We start from the raw sequence: 18,171 nt of genomic DNA, 5'->3' as shown, positions 1-18,171 counted from the left end.
GCCAGCATCTGTTATTTTTTTCCTTTTTAGTAATAGTCATTCTGTCTGGTGTGAGATGGTATCCCATCATGGTTGTGATTTGCATTTCTCTAATAATCAGTGATATTGAGCTTTTTTAAATATGCTTTTTGGCTGCATGTATGTCTTCTTTTGAAAAGTGTCTGTTCATGCCCTTTGCCCACTTTTTAATGGGGTTGTTTTTCTCTTGTAAATTTGTTTAAGTTTCTTATAGATGCTGGGTATTAGACCTGTGTCAGATGCAGTTTGCAAACATTTCTCTCCCATTCTCTAGGTTGTCTGTTTACTCTGTTGATAGTTTCTTTTGCTGTGCAGAAGCTCTTTAATTAGATCCCATTTGTCAATTTTTACTTTTGTTGTGATTGCTTTTGGTGTTTCCATCATAAAATGTTTGCCCGTTCCTATGTCCAGAATGGTATTGCCTAGGTTGTCTTCCAGGTTTTTTATAGTTTTGGGTTTTACATTAATGTCTTTAATCCATCTTGAGTTGATTTTTGTATGTGGTACAAGGAAGGGATCCAGCTTCAATCTTCTGCATATGGTTTACCAGTTATCCCAGCACGATTTATTGAATAGGAATTATTTTCCCCATTGCTTGTTTTTGTCAGCTTTGATTTTTGACTTTTTAATAATAGTCATTCTGACTGCTGTGAGATGGCATCTGATTGTGGTTTTGATTTGTATTTATCTAACAATCAGTGATATTGAGCTTTTTAAATATGCTTGTTGCTCACATGTCTGTCTTCTTTTGAAAAGTGTCTGTTCATGTCCTTCACCCACTTTTTAATGAGGTTGTTTGTTTTTCTCTTGTACATTTGTTTAAGTTCCTTATAGATGCTGGATATTAGACCTTTGTCAGATGCATAGTTTGCAAAAATTTTCTTCCATTCTGTAGGTTTTCTGTTTACTCTGATGGTAGTTTATTTTGCTGTGCAGAAACTCTTCAATTAGATCCCATTTGTCAATTTTTGCTTTTGTTGCAATTACTTTTGGTGTCTTTGTCATTAAATCTTTGCCCATTCCTATGTCCAGAATGGTATTGCCTAGTTTGTCTTCCAGAGTTTTTATAGTTTTGGGTTTCACTTTTAAGTCTTTAATCCATCTTGAGTTAATTTTTGTATATTGTGTAAGTAAGGAGTCCAGTGTCAATCTTCTGCATGTGGCTAGCCAGTTATCTCATTTATTAAATAGGGAATCCTTTCCCCATTGCTTGTTTTTGTCAGGTTTGTTGAAGATCAGATAGTTGTAGGTGTGCAGCCTTATTTCTGGGTTTTTTATTCTGTTTCATTGGTCTGTGTGTCTGTTTTTGTACCAGTACCGTGCTGTTTTGGTTACTGTAGCCCTGTAGTATGGTTTGAAGTTGGGTAGCATGATGCCTCCAGCTTTGTTCTTTTTGCTTAGGATTGCCTTAGTTATTTGGGCTCTTTTTTGGTTCCATGTGAATTTTAAAATAGTTTTTTTCTAGTTCTGTGAAGAATGTCAATGGTAGTTTAATAGGAATATAATTGAATCTATAAATTACTTTGGACAGTATGGCCATTTTAATATTGATTCTTCTTATCCCTGAGCATGGAATGTTTTTCTATTTGTTTGGGTCATCTCTGATGTCTTTAAAATTTATGTTTCTTTGACTGACATTGAATTTGAGCAACAACTTTTCAGATAGTAATACTCATTTGTATGTAAATTTGCCAATTTCTTAATTTTTCTCAAATTTTCTTTTATATTTTCTGATATATTAAAAACTTTCTTTTTTTTTTTTTTTTTTTTGAGGCAGAGTCTCGCTCTGTCGCCCAGACTGGAGTGCAGTGGCCGGATCTCAGCTCACTGCAAGCTCCGCTTCCAGGGTTTACGCCATTCTCCTGCCTCAGCCTCCCGAGTAGCTGGGACTACAGGTGCCCGCCACTGCCCCTGGCTAGTTTTTTGTATTTTTCAGTAGAGACGGGGTTTCACCATGTTAGCCAGGATGGTCTCGATCTCCTGACCTCGTGATCCGCCCGTCTCGGCCTCCCAAAGTGCTGGGATTACAGGCTTGAGCCACCGCGCCCGGCTAAAAACTCTTTATATATCACTCTTTATATAGCACATTTATAATATATGCTGAAAATATTTATAACACCTTTTTATTAGTCACTCATACTGAAAGATTTGATTTAAAGTACCATATGCTTCTGTAAAAACAAAAGTCATAAAGTTAGTGTTTTCCTTTACTGCTTTCATTTTTGTGGCCGGCTTAGAAAAACCTTCTCCACCTTAGGTATAAAAACTAGTTTACATTTTATCCTAATATTTGTAAATGTAAAAAGAAAAATAAACTATGAATATTATATCTTTCATCCTACACAAAAATAAATTCCACCCAAATGAATTTAACTTATTCTTAGCAATTTGACAGCAAATTGTTGCTATGCTACATATTGAAATATGAAACATTTCATATTGCTACATATTGTAATATTCCAGGTATTTAAAAATTCCATCTTTATGTTTTATATTTAAAATGATTTTAATCTAGATCCTATATTATGTTTCACTGACTTTTTTTCTATATTTATGTCGAATTAAATTGTTTCAATTATGTACGGTAGCTTTAAAGTAGGTTTGGATATCTGGTAGGTCAAGTCTCCACTCTCATTAACCTTCTCATGTGTTTATTTTTCCAAAAAAAAGTTAGAATCAATAGAATAGAAAAAAAAAGAATAAAAGCAATTAGGATTTGTATAAATCAGGGTTCTCCAGAGAAACTTAACCAATAGGATATTGGAGAGAAAGAGACAGAGAGAATGAGAGAGATAGAGAAGAGGAAATTTACTATGGGAATTGCCTCACTTGATTTTAGAAGTTAAGAAGTCCCGTGATCTGCCATCTGCTAGCTGGATAACCAAGAAAGCCAGTAATGTAATTTAGTCTGAGTTCAAAGGCCTGAGAATCAGGAGCACCAGTGTCCAAGAACAGAAGAAAAGGGATGTCCTGGTTCAAACAGAGCAAATGTGCCCTTTCTCTGCCTTTTTGTTCTATTCAGGCCCGCAAAGGATTGGATGATGCCTGCCCACATTGGTGAGGGTCATCTTCTTTACTCAGTCTACTGATTGAAATGCTAATCTCTTCCCAAGACACCCTCACAGACACACCCAGAAATAATGTTTTACTAGCTATCTGGGCATCTCTTAGCCTAATCAAGTTGGCATATAACGTTGACCATCACAGGACTTTCAGTAGGATTGTGTTAAGTTCATAAATTAGTTTGGGAGAAAGTAGAATTTATATAAGATTGAATCTTTCTAAATTGAAATGCAATATGTAAATCCATTTATTTAAGTTCTTTATGTTTTTTAATAAAGTGTTTTTTCATGAAAGTGTTAGAAAAATATAATTCTAAAAAGACCCCATTTATAATAGCATAGAAACTATTGTTGGAACTTTATAAAGTATCTAGGTATCTCTAAACTATTGCTGGGTATGCTGGTATATAAATAAATGTTCAATAATCATTTTTCTTTTATATGAACATCTTCCTAAGCTCCCTGTTGTTAGTTCTAATTGTTCTTGAGATTATGATCATATTGCAAATAACAGTCATCTGTCTCTTCCTTTAACAGTATTTACACTTGTCTTATTGAATTTGTTAGGATCTTCAGGAAAACGTTAGGTAGTGTATGTATCATGATTTATATAATATAAACATAACAGTATAGAATTGATCATATTTGCCTTTTTTAGTATAATGTAAAAACACCAGAGCTATCCCGAATTTAAGTATGTGTGTTATTCATTTGACAAATATTTTTCTCAAAATAAGTAAATTTCCTTCTTGATTTGTTTTTAAATTTTAATATGTATGTATGGGTGTATGTGTTTTATTAGAATGGATGTTGGATATTCATTGACTACCTTTTGACACCTATCCAGACAATCATATAGCTTTTTTTAGTAATAATAATATAATACATTCTATTAATCAATTTTTCAAAAATATGCTGGATGAATAAATGGCCACATTAAAACATCTTTGCATTCCTAAAGCAAACCCTAATTGATTACGAATTTTCTTATATTACTGTATTTTCTTGTATATTTATGATATTTGCCTGTATGTTCTTAAAGTGACATTTGTCTGTACTTTTCTGTGTGCTATTTTTGTTAGATTTTAGAATAAGTGTTATGTTGGCTTATCGATAACTTATCAAATCATTTTTGTTTTTAAAAGATATTTTAGGCCGGGCGCGGTGGCTCAAGCCTGTAATCCCAGCACTTTGGGAGGCCGAGACGGGCGGATCACGAGGTCAGGAGATCGAGACCATCCTGGCTAACATGGTGAAACCCCGTCTCTACTAAAAAATACAAAAAACTAGCCGGGCGACGTGGCGGGCGCCTGTAGTCCCAGCTGCTTGGGAGGCTGAGGCAGGAGAATGGCGTAAACCCAGGAGGCGGAGCTTGCAGTGAGCTGAGACCTGGCCACTGCACTCCAGCCTGGGCGGGGCAGAGCGAGACTCCGTCTCAAAAAAAAAAAAAAAAAAAAAAAAAAAAGATATTTTAATATTACCCCTGATCACATCCCTAACACAGAATGAGATTTCTCCCTGCCTGTCCAGGAAGCCCCTCTGTGTTAGTTCATTTTCTGTATAACAAATCACACCAAATCTTAGTGACTTAAAACTACTAACATTTATTACCCCAGTTTAGGTGAGTCAAGAATTGAGGAGCAGCTTAGCTAGATGTTCAGGCTCATAGTCCTTGATGAGATTACAATCAAGATGTTGTCCAGAGTTGCAGTCATCTAGGTTGCAGCTCACCCATGTGGCTTTTAGCTGGAGGCTTCAGTTTCTCACCACGTTAATCTCTCCAGAGTGCTGCTTGTGTATCCTCATGACGTGGCAGCTGCCTTCTCCCAGGGTAAGTGATCTTAAAGAGAGTGAAACCACATTATCTGTTGTGGCCTTGTCTCAGAAGTCACAAGCTATCACTTCTGACCTATTCTGTTAGTCACAAATACAAATCCTAATTCAGTGTGGGAGGTGATTACACAAGGATGTGAATACCAGTAGGGACAAACCATTGAGGGACCCTCTGGGAGACTCGCTACCTCACCTCCATCTCTGTTCTCTATATTTTGGGTTCCCTTCTCTGAAAAACTGCTCTTGGTACTCAGAAAAATATTATTTGTGAGGCTATTACAGGTAAAGCTTTATAAGCAAGAAGGCTTTCAGCCTTTCAGACTTAAGTGTTGCCTTGGGGTGATTATGTGTATCTATTCACAAGTATGCAAAGCTGGTGACGAGAGGCAACTTTCAGGAATTATCTGGAAATACTCTTTTGAAAGGATAAGGCTTCTGGTGAGTGAGGATTTTTCCCTAGATTATTTCCTACCACCACATTCCCTCTTTAAGAGGAACCTAGGGTTAAACATCAAACTGAGAACTCCTTCAGGAATGCCATTAATTCAGGTCAGGTATGCATAATGCTGACCCATTTTGGAAAAATTGCCCGGTGGACACCCTCATTTGGAACACGAAGGGAAGAGGAGCATTTACTCCTTGGAGGATTGCGGGGGGCGGGTGAGGAAGTGTCATGTTATTTTATTTGAACTCTTTTCCTCTCTCCACTGGGAATATCACAGTATAAAAATAATTTTTAATGTGATTATAAAAGTTGAGTTAGTTCCTCCTTTTTCCCATTCCCTGTTTTCCTTATATCTATTTTACTTGAAAACAACCTCTCTAAGATAGTGCCTGCAAACATTCTTGTATTAGCTTATTTGCCTGAACTGTCTTAAAATATTTTTAAAAAATGAAGTCAACCTATTTTTCTTTATTTATTTTTAATGGTGCAGAGGAACTTTATTTGCTTCGAATTTTTTGATCGGATACAGTTTTTATTCCTCCATCCTATCCTGAATTCCAGTAACACCTTTGGGAATTTCTTCCCCTTTGTCTATATTCTGAAAACCTCTTCTGAATTATTCTTCCTACTATGAAAAGAGACTTATTTTATATTTGTTATCTTGTCTGGAAGTTTCTTTGTCCTTCTTCGTGTCTAACTTTTTAATCTCACCAACTTTGTTTCCACACCTAACTTTTCAACCTTTTTAACACTATATCTGAGCATTAATCAGAAATAAAAGAGAAAATTTCTGAAAGGAGAGCATCAAAGAAGAGCTACTGGACGAGGAGAATTGAGACGTAGGTGAAATTTTCCAATTTCACTAAAATGTCTGTTGTTTGAGTCTGTGGTATTTTGTTATGGCAGTGAAATGGACTAGGACAGCATCTTTCAGTGCTCAGCTCCTCCAGTTCACATCCCTGACCTCACTTAAATATATTTATATCATCCTCTTCTGTGCTCTTAACCATGCTTTCCCCTTTACTTAAGGCCGCTTAAGTCATTTACAAAGGCCGCTCCCAGTTTAGATATTTATGTTCTTATAACCTTTGTTTGCTTATTTGTCTTCAGCTCAAAACCATTTCTTTGGGTAAAATCTTATAAGTAAAGCAGATTTAAAAAAAATAATTTTTATTGATAACAAATACAGAATCCAGATTCTCATGAACTGGGAATTTCCTTTCCCCCAACTCTCCATTCCTCTTCCCTGGTTGGATGGGGGACTCCCTAAAACGCCCAGCAATCTTTAGAAGATCATTTAAAAATCCCAGGATGAGATAAACTCTGACCTCTCTCCTTCTTCTAAAATTCTGTGTGACTGTACAACCATAATTGCCCTGATCTTTCCTCTCCACCGATCAAAAGCATACCCATCTGTTATGGACTGAATGTTTCTGTCTCCCCACCCCAAATTCATATGTTGAAGTTCTACCTCAAAGTGATGGTATTTGAAGATGGGGCCTTTGGAAGATAATTAGGGTTAGATGAGGTCAAAGGATGGGCCCTCAGGATGGCATTAGTGTCCTTAGAAGATATCCTCTTCCTTCACTCTCTTTCTCTCTCTCTCTCTGGTATGTAAGGACATAGCAGAAAGGCAACTATCTACAAGCCACGGAGAGGGCTTCACCAGAACCCCACTGATATGGTTTGGTGCTGTGTCCCCACCCAAATCTCACCTTGAGTTGTAAAAATCCCCATGTGTCAAGGGCAGGGCCAGGTGGAGACAATTGAATCATGGGGGTGGTTTCTCCCATACTATTCTCGTGATAGGGAATAAATCTCACACGATCTGATGGTTTTATATAGGGGCATTCCCCTGCACAAGCGTTCTTGCCTGCTGCCATGTAAGATGCCCCTTTGCTCTTCCTTTATCTTCTGCCATGACTGTGAGGTTTCCCCAGCCATGTGGAGCTATGAGTCAATTAAACCTCTTTCCTTCATAATTTACCCAGTCTCAGGTATGTCTTTATTAGCAGCATGAGAATGGACTAATACACCGATCATGCTGGTATCCTGATCTCAGACTTTCAGCCTCCAGAACTGTGGGAAAATAAATTTCTGTTGTTTAAGCCACCTTCTGTTGTTTGAGTCTGTGGTATTTTGTTATGGCAGTGAAATGGACTAGGACAGCATCTTTCAGTGCTCAGCTCCTCCAGTTCACATCCCTGACCTCACTTAAATATATTTATATCATCCTCTTCTGTGCTCTTAACCATGCTTTTCCCTTTACTTAAGTTGCTGCTCCCATCTTTCTTAATCCTGAAAAAGCATGCAATTTCCAAGTAACAGGCTGTATTCCAGTTTGACTGGAGCATGTGAGTGGTAAAAGAAAATGGGATAAAATTACGTATGGATCATAGAAGGTAATAATTATCTGGGGTGGTCATTGATGTCTGGAGTGAGAGAGTTGGCAACATACACAAATCAACCAGCTTATCTGTAAAATGATTTCACAGTTCTCCACCAGTTCTAGCATTCTTGATTTCTATGGTCAGAGTTGTTTCTGGTCTAACAGCAGGGAATGGAGTGAATTGAAGTTGGGGAGAACCAGAGGCAGGGACAGAGGGTTATAGTCCTTGGTCTGTGAGTGTCATTAAATAAAAATCATAAAAAAAATACTGTCCACCCAAACATCTTTTCATTACTGCTCTGTGACATGTCTAATTGGATCTTCCATTTCTCCACAGGGCTGGGGAGTCTGAAATTCCCTGTAGTGAGTACGTAGCTGGCAGATGGTGCTTTCGAATTCATTGTTTCTCTTGGAATTTTGCTCATAATCTCCATTCCTCTATCCCTGAACATTTTAAAGCTCATGTCTAGCATTTCTAACTTTTTCAAAGCACCTCCGCATTCACAATGTTATATTTATAACAACTTGATGATGTAATAGAAATGATTACCTTCCTCTTACAAGTGAAAAAATTGAGTGCCTAACAGGTTAAATGACTTGCCAAGATTAGATACTAGCGACTGATATTAGCGGCAGAGCCATAACAGAAAAGTGATGAAGCAGAAGCTCAAGGTATGCTCACAGTGCTAACACGATTCTGTGGGAATGGTCTCCTTGTCACTGTGCCCATGGCCAAATTAGAATTACACTATCCTGGCAGACTCACAATCTACTCGCCGTGAAAATCTCTACCTGAAAGAAAATGTTTCTGGCCTAATAATCTTTGCTTCTCAAGACCTGGATTTTTTGAAAACTGGACTAGGAATGGGCACAATTCGAACAAAATAGGTTTTAAAAATTGGTTGGGAGCAACTCGGCAAAGATTTTGCACATCTAAAATACATTCCTATTTAAGAAAGAGAAATTTTCTAAATCAGCTCAGAGCAAAGATGGAAACAAAGGTTTTATGCCAAAGCTACAGCCACCACAAAGTCTGTTCCATCTCCTCCAAGTCCGCCCTGTAGCATGATGGCCTGTGTCTGTCATCCCAGCCCAAATGCTGTGCTCCACCCTTCCTTTGCACAGCTTTCTCTTTCACAGACAGAACACTGGCACCTCCCCAAAGGGCCCATGTTGGGAAGAAGCAGCCAGGGTGGGGCGGCAGGGCAGCTCCGTGAGTGCTGGGAGAGGGTGCGGGACCTGGTCTCTATGCTCTGAGCCACCACTGACGTCAAGCCCTCACCCGCATTGGAGGAAAGCACACAGAAAACTCCCTTTTGCAGCTGTGCAAACTGTTCTTGCAGAACTGCAAACACGCCCACTGCCCCTTACAATTATTCTAAATCCATGCTTTCATTGGCTATACTCAGAGGGAAATAAAAAAGCTATTTCCCAGTTGGCCCTTTTTCAGCCAGACAAAATTAAAATGAAGCCTGACGTTTAAGTGAAATAGTCTTCCAATTTATGTTCTGGAGTTTCCATGCTCCTTCCACCCCAGCCTGGTCACAGCAGAGCTGGCCAGCTGAAGACTTTTCTTCCAGTTTCCTAAGAAATATCCTTGGAAAGTTGGCTATCAGGCTGTTTCTAATATACATCTGTTTCAGGCTTCAGACGTGCCTTCTCATCTTCCTTGTTGTGGTACATTAGGAGTCTTCCCACCTTAGACTCCTTCTCACCTTGTGGTACATTAGGAGTCTAATCTAATGGCTCCTCCTGTAGAGGGAACAGGAAAGGTGAAAGTTCATCAGATTCACCCCAAGTCTCATTGCCCGCACTGATCAGGCAATACACAGACTTCCTAGGGCACCATCTCTTAAGGACCCCAGCCCAGACCTGGGGGAGAGAAAGAGGTCATTTTTCCTTGGTGAGCATGTATGGTGGAATCTGCACCTTTCCTTGGAAGTTAAGGTTGGGAAGATATAGGAGAACTCTTCTACATCCCTGTCAACTGCACTCCTAAGAGTTTGACATCAAGAATGGTGTTAGAGGTTTGAGGGCCAGGAGAACGTGAGCCTACTGGGTTACTTCTAATCCCAAATACTCTGTTAATCTCAGTGGCTCTTAGGTATGTGTTGACATCACCTGTGGAGTTTTCTAGAAATGAAAATGCCATGCTTCAAACCCAAGTATTCTAATCCTGTGGGAAGGGGCTACAGGGCATTAGCTTTGTGTAGTTTCGAAAGTTCTACAGTGATTCTCATGTAAGGTAGTTCACATATTTGCCAGTTTTCTCAACTGGAGTATGTACACGAACCACTCCTAAGAGTGAAACTCTAAAATCACTGAAAAAAAATTTTTTAAGTGTAAATATGAGGCATAAAGGTAAGATGATAGCCAATTTAAAAAGCCTGGGGGATAGAAAACCAGGAAGAGTTGCAGTATCTAGGAATAAATACCTCATTCGTAGAAAAACGGAGTAAGGCAGATATTTCTAGGAAAATGACCTTGGCCTGTAACAATAATAAATAAAATTAACCATGCTCTAGTTGCAGGGATAGTACCCAGCTGGGTAGGAGAGAACAAGGAGTCATCCCTAGAAATCAGGTAGATGGGGCCGAGCATGGTAGCTCACACCCGTAATCCCAGCACTTTGGGAGGCCAACATGGGTGGATCACTTGAGGTCAGGAATTCCAGACCAGCCTGGTCAACAGGTGAAACCCTGTGTCTACTAAAAATACAAAAATTAACATGCTTATAATACCAATTACTCGGGAGGCTGAAGCAGGAGAATTGCTTGAGCCTGGGAGGTACAGTCTGAAGTGAGCCGAGATTGTGCCACTGCACTACAGCCTGGGCGACAGAGCAAGACTCCATCGCCCCCGCCCCCAAAAAAAATTAAAAAAGGAAAGAAATCAGGTGGATGGGTAAAATTAGACCCAAGGAGCACAGATACATGTAGACAAACACAGCACACGCAAAGTAAGGAACACAGATTAATAAGGACCACCGATATTTCGAGTTCTTATTCTGAGTAGTATTACCCACATTTGATTGTGTTCCAGTTGTTAAGACTTTCTTCTATTCATTCAGTAGCTATTATTGACTACTTACAACATGCAAATCACTGTGCTGGGTGTGGGAGGGACAACAGCAATACCAGCAGAACTCTTTCTCTATTTATTTTCTCATCTTATTTTTACTCGGTCTCAGTTCTGCATTTAGACACTTTTCGTATGTAGAGAAGTTGCTTTCTGCCACCCCTCATTTACACCCTTCACCTTAGAAACTCTAAGAAAATAGAGAACTTCTTTCTCTCAGGGTCTATTGATCATTCTAAGGGAAATATTCGGATCAATTTTGCTTGGGTCACACGCCCAACTTTGGCAGATGTTGTTTTCCAAAGATAGCCCCACCAACATATTTACTCCATTGCATAGATTCTTCCTGCTGTGTGACTGACACCTCTCCTACTAAGAGCGAAAGGGACCTATATTCCCTCCCCTTGAATCCGGGTAGGAGCTGTGATGGCCCCATCCAGCCATACTACAGAAATGGTATGTAGCTCTCGAAGCTAGGACACAAAAAGGAGACAGTTTATGGCTGGCACACACACTCCTTCTCTAGAGACAGTCATCTTAGACCCCAGCCTCCATGTTCTGAGGAAGCCCAGGCCATCCGGAGAGGCAACATGTGGGTGCCCCAGTCAACAGCCAGCAGGTGCGTAAGTCGAATGGGCTTTCACATGACTTGAGCCCTTAGTCCCTCCACCTTCAAAGTCTTCCAGCTGTGGCACCAGGCATTGTGTAATTGAGACAAGCCACCCTGCTCTGCCTTGTTTGAATTCCTGACTCACAGTACCCATGAGCAATAATAAATCATGTATGTTGTAGTTTGCAAAATTTTTAGTAACTTCTTATACAACAGCAGACAAATAATATCCCCATGGAGCAAGGGAACAAGTATGTTACTGAAGAAGAGAGCTGTGAAATGTTGCTAGGTGGACAACATGGGCAGACACCACAGTCTACTACAAGTTATCCCAGGATATGTTGATTTCCCATGAGTTTTGCTAAGAAAAAATCTTAGATTTTATAAAAACTGGAGCCAGAGTTATTATTATCAACAGTAGATGAAAAAACGTCCTGATTTTACTATCTAATTCCATTTGCTACATCCACCGTTTATTATTGTTCAGGAAATATAAGTGCATTTTCTCAGATTCATTGTTTAGGCAATGATTTTCAACTCAGCAAGAATTAAAAAATGAAATTCAGAAGTATTACAAAAAAAAAGTTTTAGGCATAGATGGAATTTCAGATACTAACCTTAGGAGGTTCTGAACTCGAAAGCTGCTTTCAGAAAGAGGTTTGATGGTGGTCTTTAAGAAAAGACCATCCATGGAGGTGGGGTGGCAGGTCGTTTTCAAGACTTGTTTCCTAGCTGGGTTTTCCTCCACCTGCTGCCATTCTGAGCAATCCAGTAAGTACCTTCACTTGTCTGCTACGCTTCATGATGAATTTGCATAACCCCAGACTGAACCTGAATTCCTCACTAGCAAAAGAAAGTATGTTTTCTGGAAGTTTTCAGAGGAAAATGTTTGATTTGTTTATTTTTAAAAGATGGTCAACCAAACTATATTCTCAAAGTTTATTCTGTTTAATGATTTTCATAGATGTCTGATAAAAATTCCTTTACATAGAACCATATTTGAAAGTTCAAAACACAGAAGGGGAAGCTGTAAATTAAGCAGAATTTAAAATATACTCTTTCTCACAGGATAAAAGTTTACTTTATAGTCAATTTAAATGACAGCTACCAGAGAAACCAGAGTCCGAGTTTCAGGATTAGGAGCTGAGATATGAAATAATAACACTGCCTGCGTAAGGACTCATCTACAGAGAAGAAATTAAAAAGCAGACATTGGAATGTTGTGTCTCTGAGAAAGGCAGGCTTTGGGGAAGAGGAAAAAGGTTAAGCTTGCTGGTCTTCAGCTTTATGGTTGCGTGGCGGCCACAGAATTGAAGGCATTCTCTGCCTCCATTTCCCTTCAAACACAAGGTTACCAATGAAGGAGAATGCATTTTACTCTGTCCCTCTCTTAAGTTAAATTCCTCATCTAAATCCACATGAAAATCTGAGAGACACAGCCCATTTCATAAGTGAGCAGAATTGAATTCTGCTTTCTGAACTTGTAGTGAGAATGTTCAATTAAGTGAATCTTGGCCAGTTTTTAAAAACGTATTTAAAGACTAGATGTTTTTTGTTGTGGTAACATTTACATTAAGTAAAATTGACCATTTTAACCAACTTTATGTGTATATTTCATTGGCAGTAAATACATTCACATTGTTGTGTAACCATCACTACCATCCACCTCCAGAACTCTTTTCATCTTCCAAAACTGAAGCTCTTTACCCATTAGGTGATAACTGCTCATTCCCCTCCCATCCCCCAGCCCCTTTCTACTTTCTGTTTCTATGAATTTGATTCCTCTAGGCACCTCATATAAGTGGAATCACGCAGTATTTGTCCTTTTGTGACTGGCTTATTTCACTTAGCATAGTGTCTTCAATGTTCGTTCTTCTTGTAGCATGTGTCAGAATTTCCTTTTTAAGGCTAAATAATATTTTATTGTATATGTATTCCATATTGGTGAATTCTTTTAAATGGGCTAAACTCTACTCTCCAACAATAGTTAATTGGGACAGTCTTTCTCTACTGTCTTTTCAATGTTAAACATTTGTTTAAAAAATTTTTCTTCTTTATCTTTTTTTCATTTTATCATTATATCTGGTTTATCTTTCCTCTCTACCTCCCTTCTTTCCTTTCTCCTTTTCTGTCTTCCTTCCTCTTATCTCAGTCTCTCCTTTGTGATAGCAGGTGCTACATACTGCAGATGTCCTTACTATATACCCACCTCTTCTGCCAAATTATCAGTTTCTCCAGGGCAGGAACCAAATCTTACCTTATGAGAGGCCCTGAATAAAGCCAAGTAAATGCTCAATAGAGGAGAAATGAGTTTAACTGAGTGGACTATTATACGGGGTAGCAGCAAAAGAATGATCCCATTCACAAATTTCTCAAAGTCAGCTAAGGCAAACACAGACCCATGTCTATTTGTGTATTTATTTTTTATTGCTGCCATCACAAATTTTCACAAACTTTATGGCTTAGAACAACACAAATGTATCATCTTACAGTTCTATGGATAGAAGTTTAGTTCAGGTCTCATTCGATTAAAATCAGTGTCACCAGGCTGCATTCCCTTTGGGAGGCTCTAGGAGAGAATCCCTTTCCCTGCTCATCCATGCGTCGGCAGAATTCGGTTCCATGTTGTCATAGGACTGATGTCTCCAAGTCCTTGCTAATCTGTCACCTGGGGTGATCTGAAGTCCAAGAGGCTTCTCTTGGTTTTTGCACATAGCTCCCCACACCTTAGAATCAGCAACAGGCACCGAATCCTTCTCCTGCTACCATCTCTCTGACCCTCCTTGTATTGTTACATCTCTATCACTGAAGCCTGGAAAGGTTCTGCCCTTTTAAGGACAGATGTGATTAAACTGGGCTCACTTAAAAAAACCACCTGAAGGTCCATAACCTTAAGCATATCTGCAAAGTCTCTTTTGCCATGTAAGGTAACATATGCGCAGGTTCCAGGGATAGGGGATAGGCATTGTAGGGGTTCCTCATTCTGCCTACCACAATCTGCAGGCATCTACTCCAGATCTCCTAGTTCCTGTCTTCCTATCATTTTCTTCCTAGGGCCCTGCCCACTGGCCAACTGATTCACCATTCTTTAGGGGTCCATGCATAATCTAACCTCAAGCTATTTCTCTTTCTACATAAAATGGATGACAAGTTGTATTGCTCATTGGGATTATTTCCTTTCCCAGTGTCTTTCAAGGCCGCCCCTGCATGAACTAAGCCCAGCCTTTTTCTTCCTCCATTATCTGGTCTTAAAGAATCCCACATGTGGCCACAGGTGTGAACTGAGGGACAGGTCCTGGTGCAAGAGTAATGGGTAACATAGGAATCTGGACTACCTACCAAGACAACTTGCTACCTGTGCTCAATCTTTATTGTATGATAGCACTTCCATTTTATGATGGATTACTACTGGACCTCCTCAATTGCATGACTTGGTGGGCTGGATATATGGTCCAAGCACTTCATCCTGGAACTTCTACAGAGCGCTCTCCTACTCTGAGCTTAATTTTAGCTTGAAGTCTTTTTTTTGTCACCCACTGTATAGGTTCAAGTAGTATTCCCAGGTGGGGAATATTCTGCCTCCAGAATCTGAAGTGGCCTATTAGGTGCTGTCCTTCCTTCTTCATGGTTGGAGGTGCTGGAAGCAATAATTTTTCCTTTACTTTGGAAGGGATGTTCCAGCTTGCCTCAGACTAATGGGCACCTAAAACTTTTACTGATGATGTGACACTATTTCAGTCTTTGAACTGTTTAGCTCACATTTTCTGTAATGCATGTGTCTTAACAAGGCCTCCAATCAACGAGCGATTTTGTGCTTATCTGATCTGATTAGTATGATGCCATCAAAAGAGTAGAACAATGTGAGCTTCTGTGGGATGTCCAGGTCTCTTCAGACTATATTTTATTAGAGAATAGAAGAGTTCACACAGACCTTGAGCAAAACAACGAACATATACCATTGTACATTTCAAATGAATGTGAAACATCTAATCTTCTTTCCTGGTAGAAATAGAAAATGCCAGCTTCATGGCCCCACACCGTGAGGCTGAGGCCATGTAAATCTCACCATCACAGTAGCTGCAAGTGGGGCTACCACTTGGCTGAGTTTACAATAAATAGTCCACTACTGATATTCTCCTGTGTCTGTCTGGTTTCTACAAGGTGCAGATTAGTGCATTAAATGGAGATATGATAACTACCACCTCTTCCAGGATGAATATAACAGTGAATGACGGAGACTTTACTGATTTGGGAATTCTCTTCAATAGCACAGGACTAAGTAGCCTGGAGAGGGCCCCAGGAGATGGTGTAACCTAGGATGATCCCTATAAGGATGGTAGAGGAAACAGTCCAGCCAAATAAGGTGCAGAGACCAGAAATTGTCATAGCATGCAGTGAAAGGGAAATTAAAACATCTAGAGAAAGCAGCATGGTAGAGTAGCTATGCTATGTAAAGCTGAAAAGCCCAATTATATTATAACTTAACCCTATTTATTGGTGTAGTAGCAAGGAGGAGAGTAGCACAGATTCTGAGGCAAGGAGGATGTATGTTGTTTTACGGGAGAAGGACCTCTGCATCTTCTTCAAGTAAAGTTAGCATGTTATCCCTCAGTAGGGAGGGATGGGCCACTTTTGCAGGCTCAGAAGGTTAAGAGAAATCTGGGAAGTAAACATTTTGGGGGACATCAATCTAGATTTTCCTGTCTCATGTGTCCAAGTCCCATTCCTTCCCAACCAGAGCCCTAACCTTGGAATAATCCACTGCCATGGTTGGGAGTTTAACCTTCCCTTGAACTCAAATACTATGTCAAATAATTCTTGGGGCTACTTCTCAGGTTCCTTAGCCCTCCCATTGTAGGAGATGATACCTCTGTATATGCTACCAAGAAAATACTCTCTGGTCTTCACTGCTAGCTTATAATTGCCAGTTAATCACTCTGAGCTTCTTATTATCTTTTTCCAGATCATCAGTTGAACTTACTAAGAGCCAGTTTCATTGTCCTTATAGTTAGTTTCCCTCATACTTCTCAAATACCTAATATGTTGCAGCACCTAATGAATTCTCTTCCATCACTGTATCGATGATTGGTTGAAAGTTTGAACAATTGCATTGCTACCTAGTGCCAGGGCTATCTGTTGCTCACCTACCACCAGCAATGATGTCCTCTTTGCCAGGTGTTGGTTAGACAATTTGGTTCCAAAATCCCATCTCAGTGTTTGCTTTCTCAAACCACTCCTGGTACCAACTGTTACAATTTGGGCTCCCTAGGAAGCATATTCTGGAATGGAAATTGTTGTGCAGAAAATGTCTTAGAGAATGCACCTTGAGATCAACATTTGTGAAAAGGATGGAAATAAGATTGGGTAGAAGAAGAAGTTAGCTGTGATATCCTCTGAATGGAGGACTTAGCTAATTCTAAAATTGGAATGACTTTTCAGAGTTCTTCTGAATTGAGGGCAAGGGGCTGGCCTTTATAAATCCAAGCTGATCAGTCACTGATTATGGACTATCTGATGAAGGAGGTGTAACCTTGGGCAAGGCTGCCGTCATCAGTTACAGCAGTGTGACTGATTGTAGGAGGCTGACCCTGAGGGCTCTGCCTGCAGCGCTCCCAGTGGCTAGGAGAGTAAGTCCTGTATTCCTGAAGACTAAGTGATACATCGCAGTGTCTATCATGCAATCTTAAAACCTTATTACAAATCAGAGCATTTTAACTCACCTTGAGAAAGAGCCTATTTCAAGCTAAAAATGATTATCCAAGTCATCAACAAAAGTATTGAATAAGACAAAGATCTCTATTCCTACTCCCACCTACCTGTTGTCTAGTACTATTAGTGCCTTTTTGTTGACCAGTAAATAAAGTACTTTAAGGAAATACCCAAATTCTAGCCCTAAAGTTACAAATGGAGGAGCTTTAAATGAAGAAAAAAATGACCCTGTCTGCTATTTGATTATTTGGAATAGCCTTTGAATAAAATGAGTTAATACATGAAAATACACTTAAATAGCCCTTATTGAATGCCTACTCTATGTTAGAAATTGTTTTATTTATTATTACTTTATGTACTGAAACTATGGCAATTGGAATTTATTATTTCTATCTTAAGTATACTAAAATATGTTGAAATGTACGAAGTAATGATTTGCATTTATGTTTCAGTTAATTATAACATGTGATTTTATTTATGTAGATGCTAATTTAATATTTCAGGTGTTGCTACCTGAATAGAATGACACTAAATTATGTAATTTTTAAAAGTCTAGAAAAATGATGATGATACACATTTACCTAGAAAATGTGTGAATGCCTAGCCACAATGTCCATCGCTTGGAGTTTTCCAGTTCTGTTAAAGGAATGCATTACTTCTTGCCCCAGGGGTATTTGGAGCTTGAAGCTAACAACCATTTCCCAAAAGACTAACTTATGTGCAAAAGTAACTTTCGTCAGACCAGCTATACAAAAGGGTCCAAAAGTGGACCAAAAATCTGGATGGAGCCATCTGAGCTCTACCATGTATGTGCTGTGGGATCATGGCCATGTTACTTGAACTCGGAGCCTTTGTTTATTCATCCATGAAATGGAGACAGAAATACTACCTCTTAGGGGTTTTTGTGAGGACTGAGTGGGAAAACCGTATGTGAAGCATGCAATAATTGGCAGATATTTTTATTGCTCTTTCTATTATTAGCTGGCATTACTAGAAGTGTCTACAGAAATGAATTCTTTTCTAGTGA

General features: G+C 39.2%; 1 long non-coding RNA gene across 1 annotated transcript; it reads right to left on the bottom strand.

Moving 5' to 3' along the window:
- Positions 1–4,660: 4,660 nt before the first annotated feature.
- LOC117065119 lies at positions 4,661–12,244 on the bottom strand. Its single transcript, XR_004429825.1, has 2 exons — positions 12,053–12,244; positions 4,661–4,920 (listed from the first exon to the last, which is right to left on the bottom strand). It is a non-coding gene; the product is annotated as an uncharacterized LOC117065119 (long non-coding RNA).
- Positions 12,245–18,171: the final 5,927 nt, after the last annotated feature.

Source organism: Trachypithecus francoisi, unplaced genomic scaffold (assembly GCF_009764315.1).
Source record: "Trachypithecus francoisi isolate TF-2019V2 unplaced genomic scaffold, Tfra_2.0 Lachesis_group2, whole genome shotgun sequence".
Lineage (NCBI taxonomy): Eukaryota > Metazoa > Chordata > Mammalia > Primates > Cercopithecidae > Trachypithecus > Trachypithecus francoisi.
Note: the sequence above shows the minus strand (reverse complement) of the source record. Positions and strands in the feature narration are given on the sequence as shown.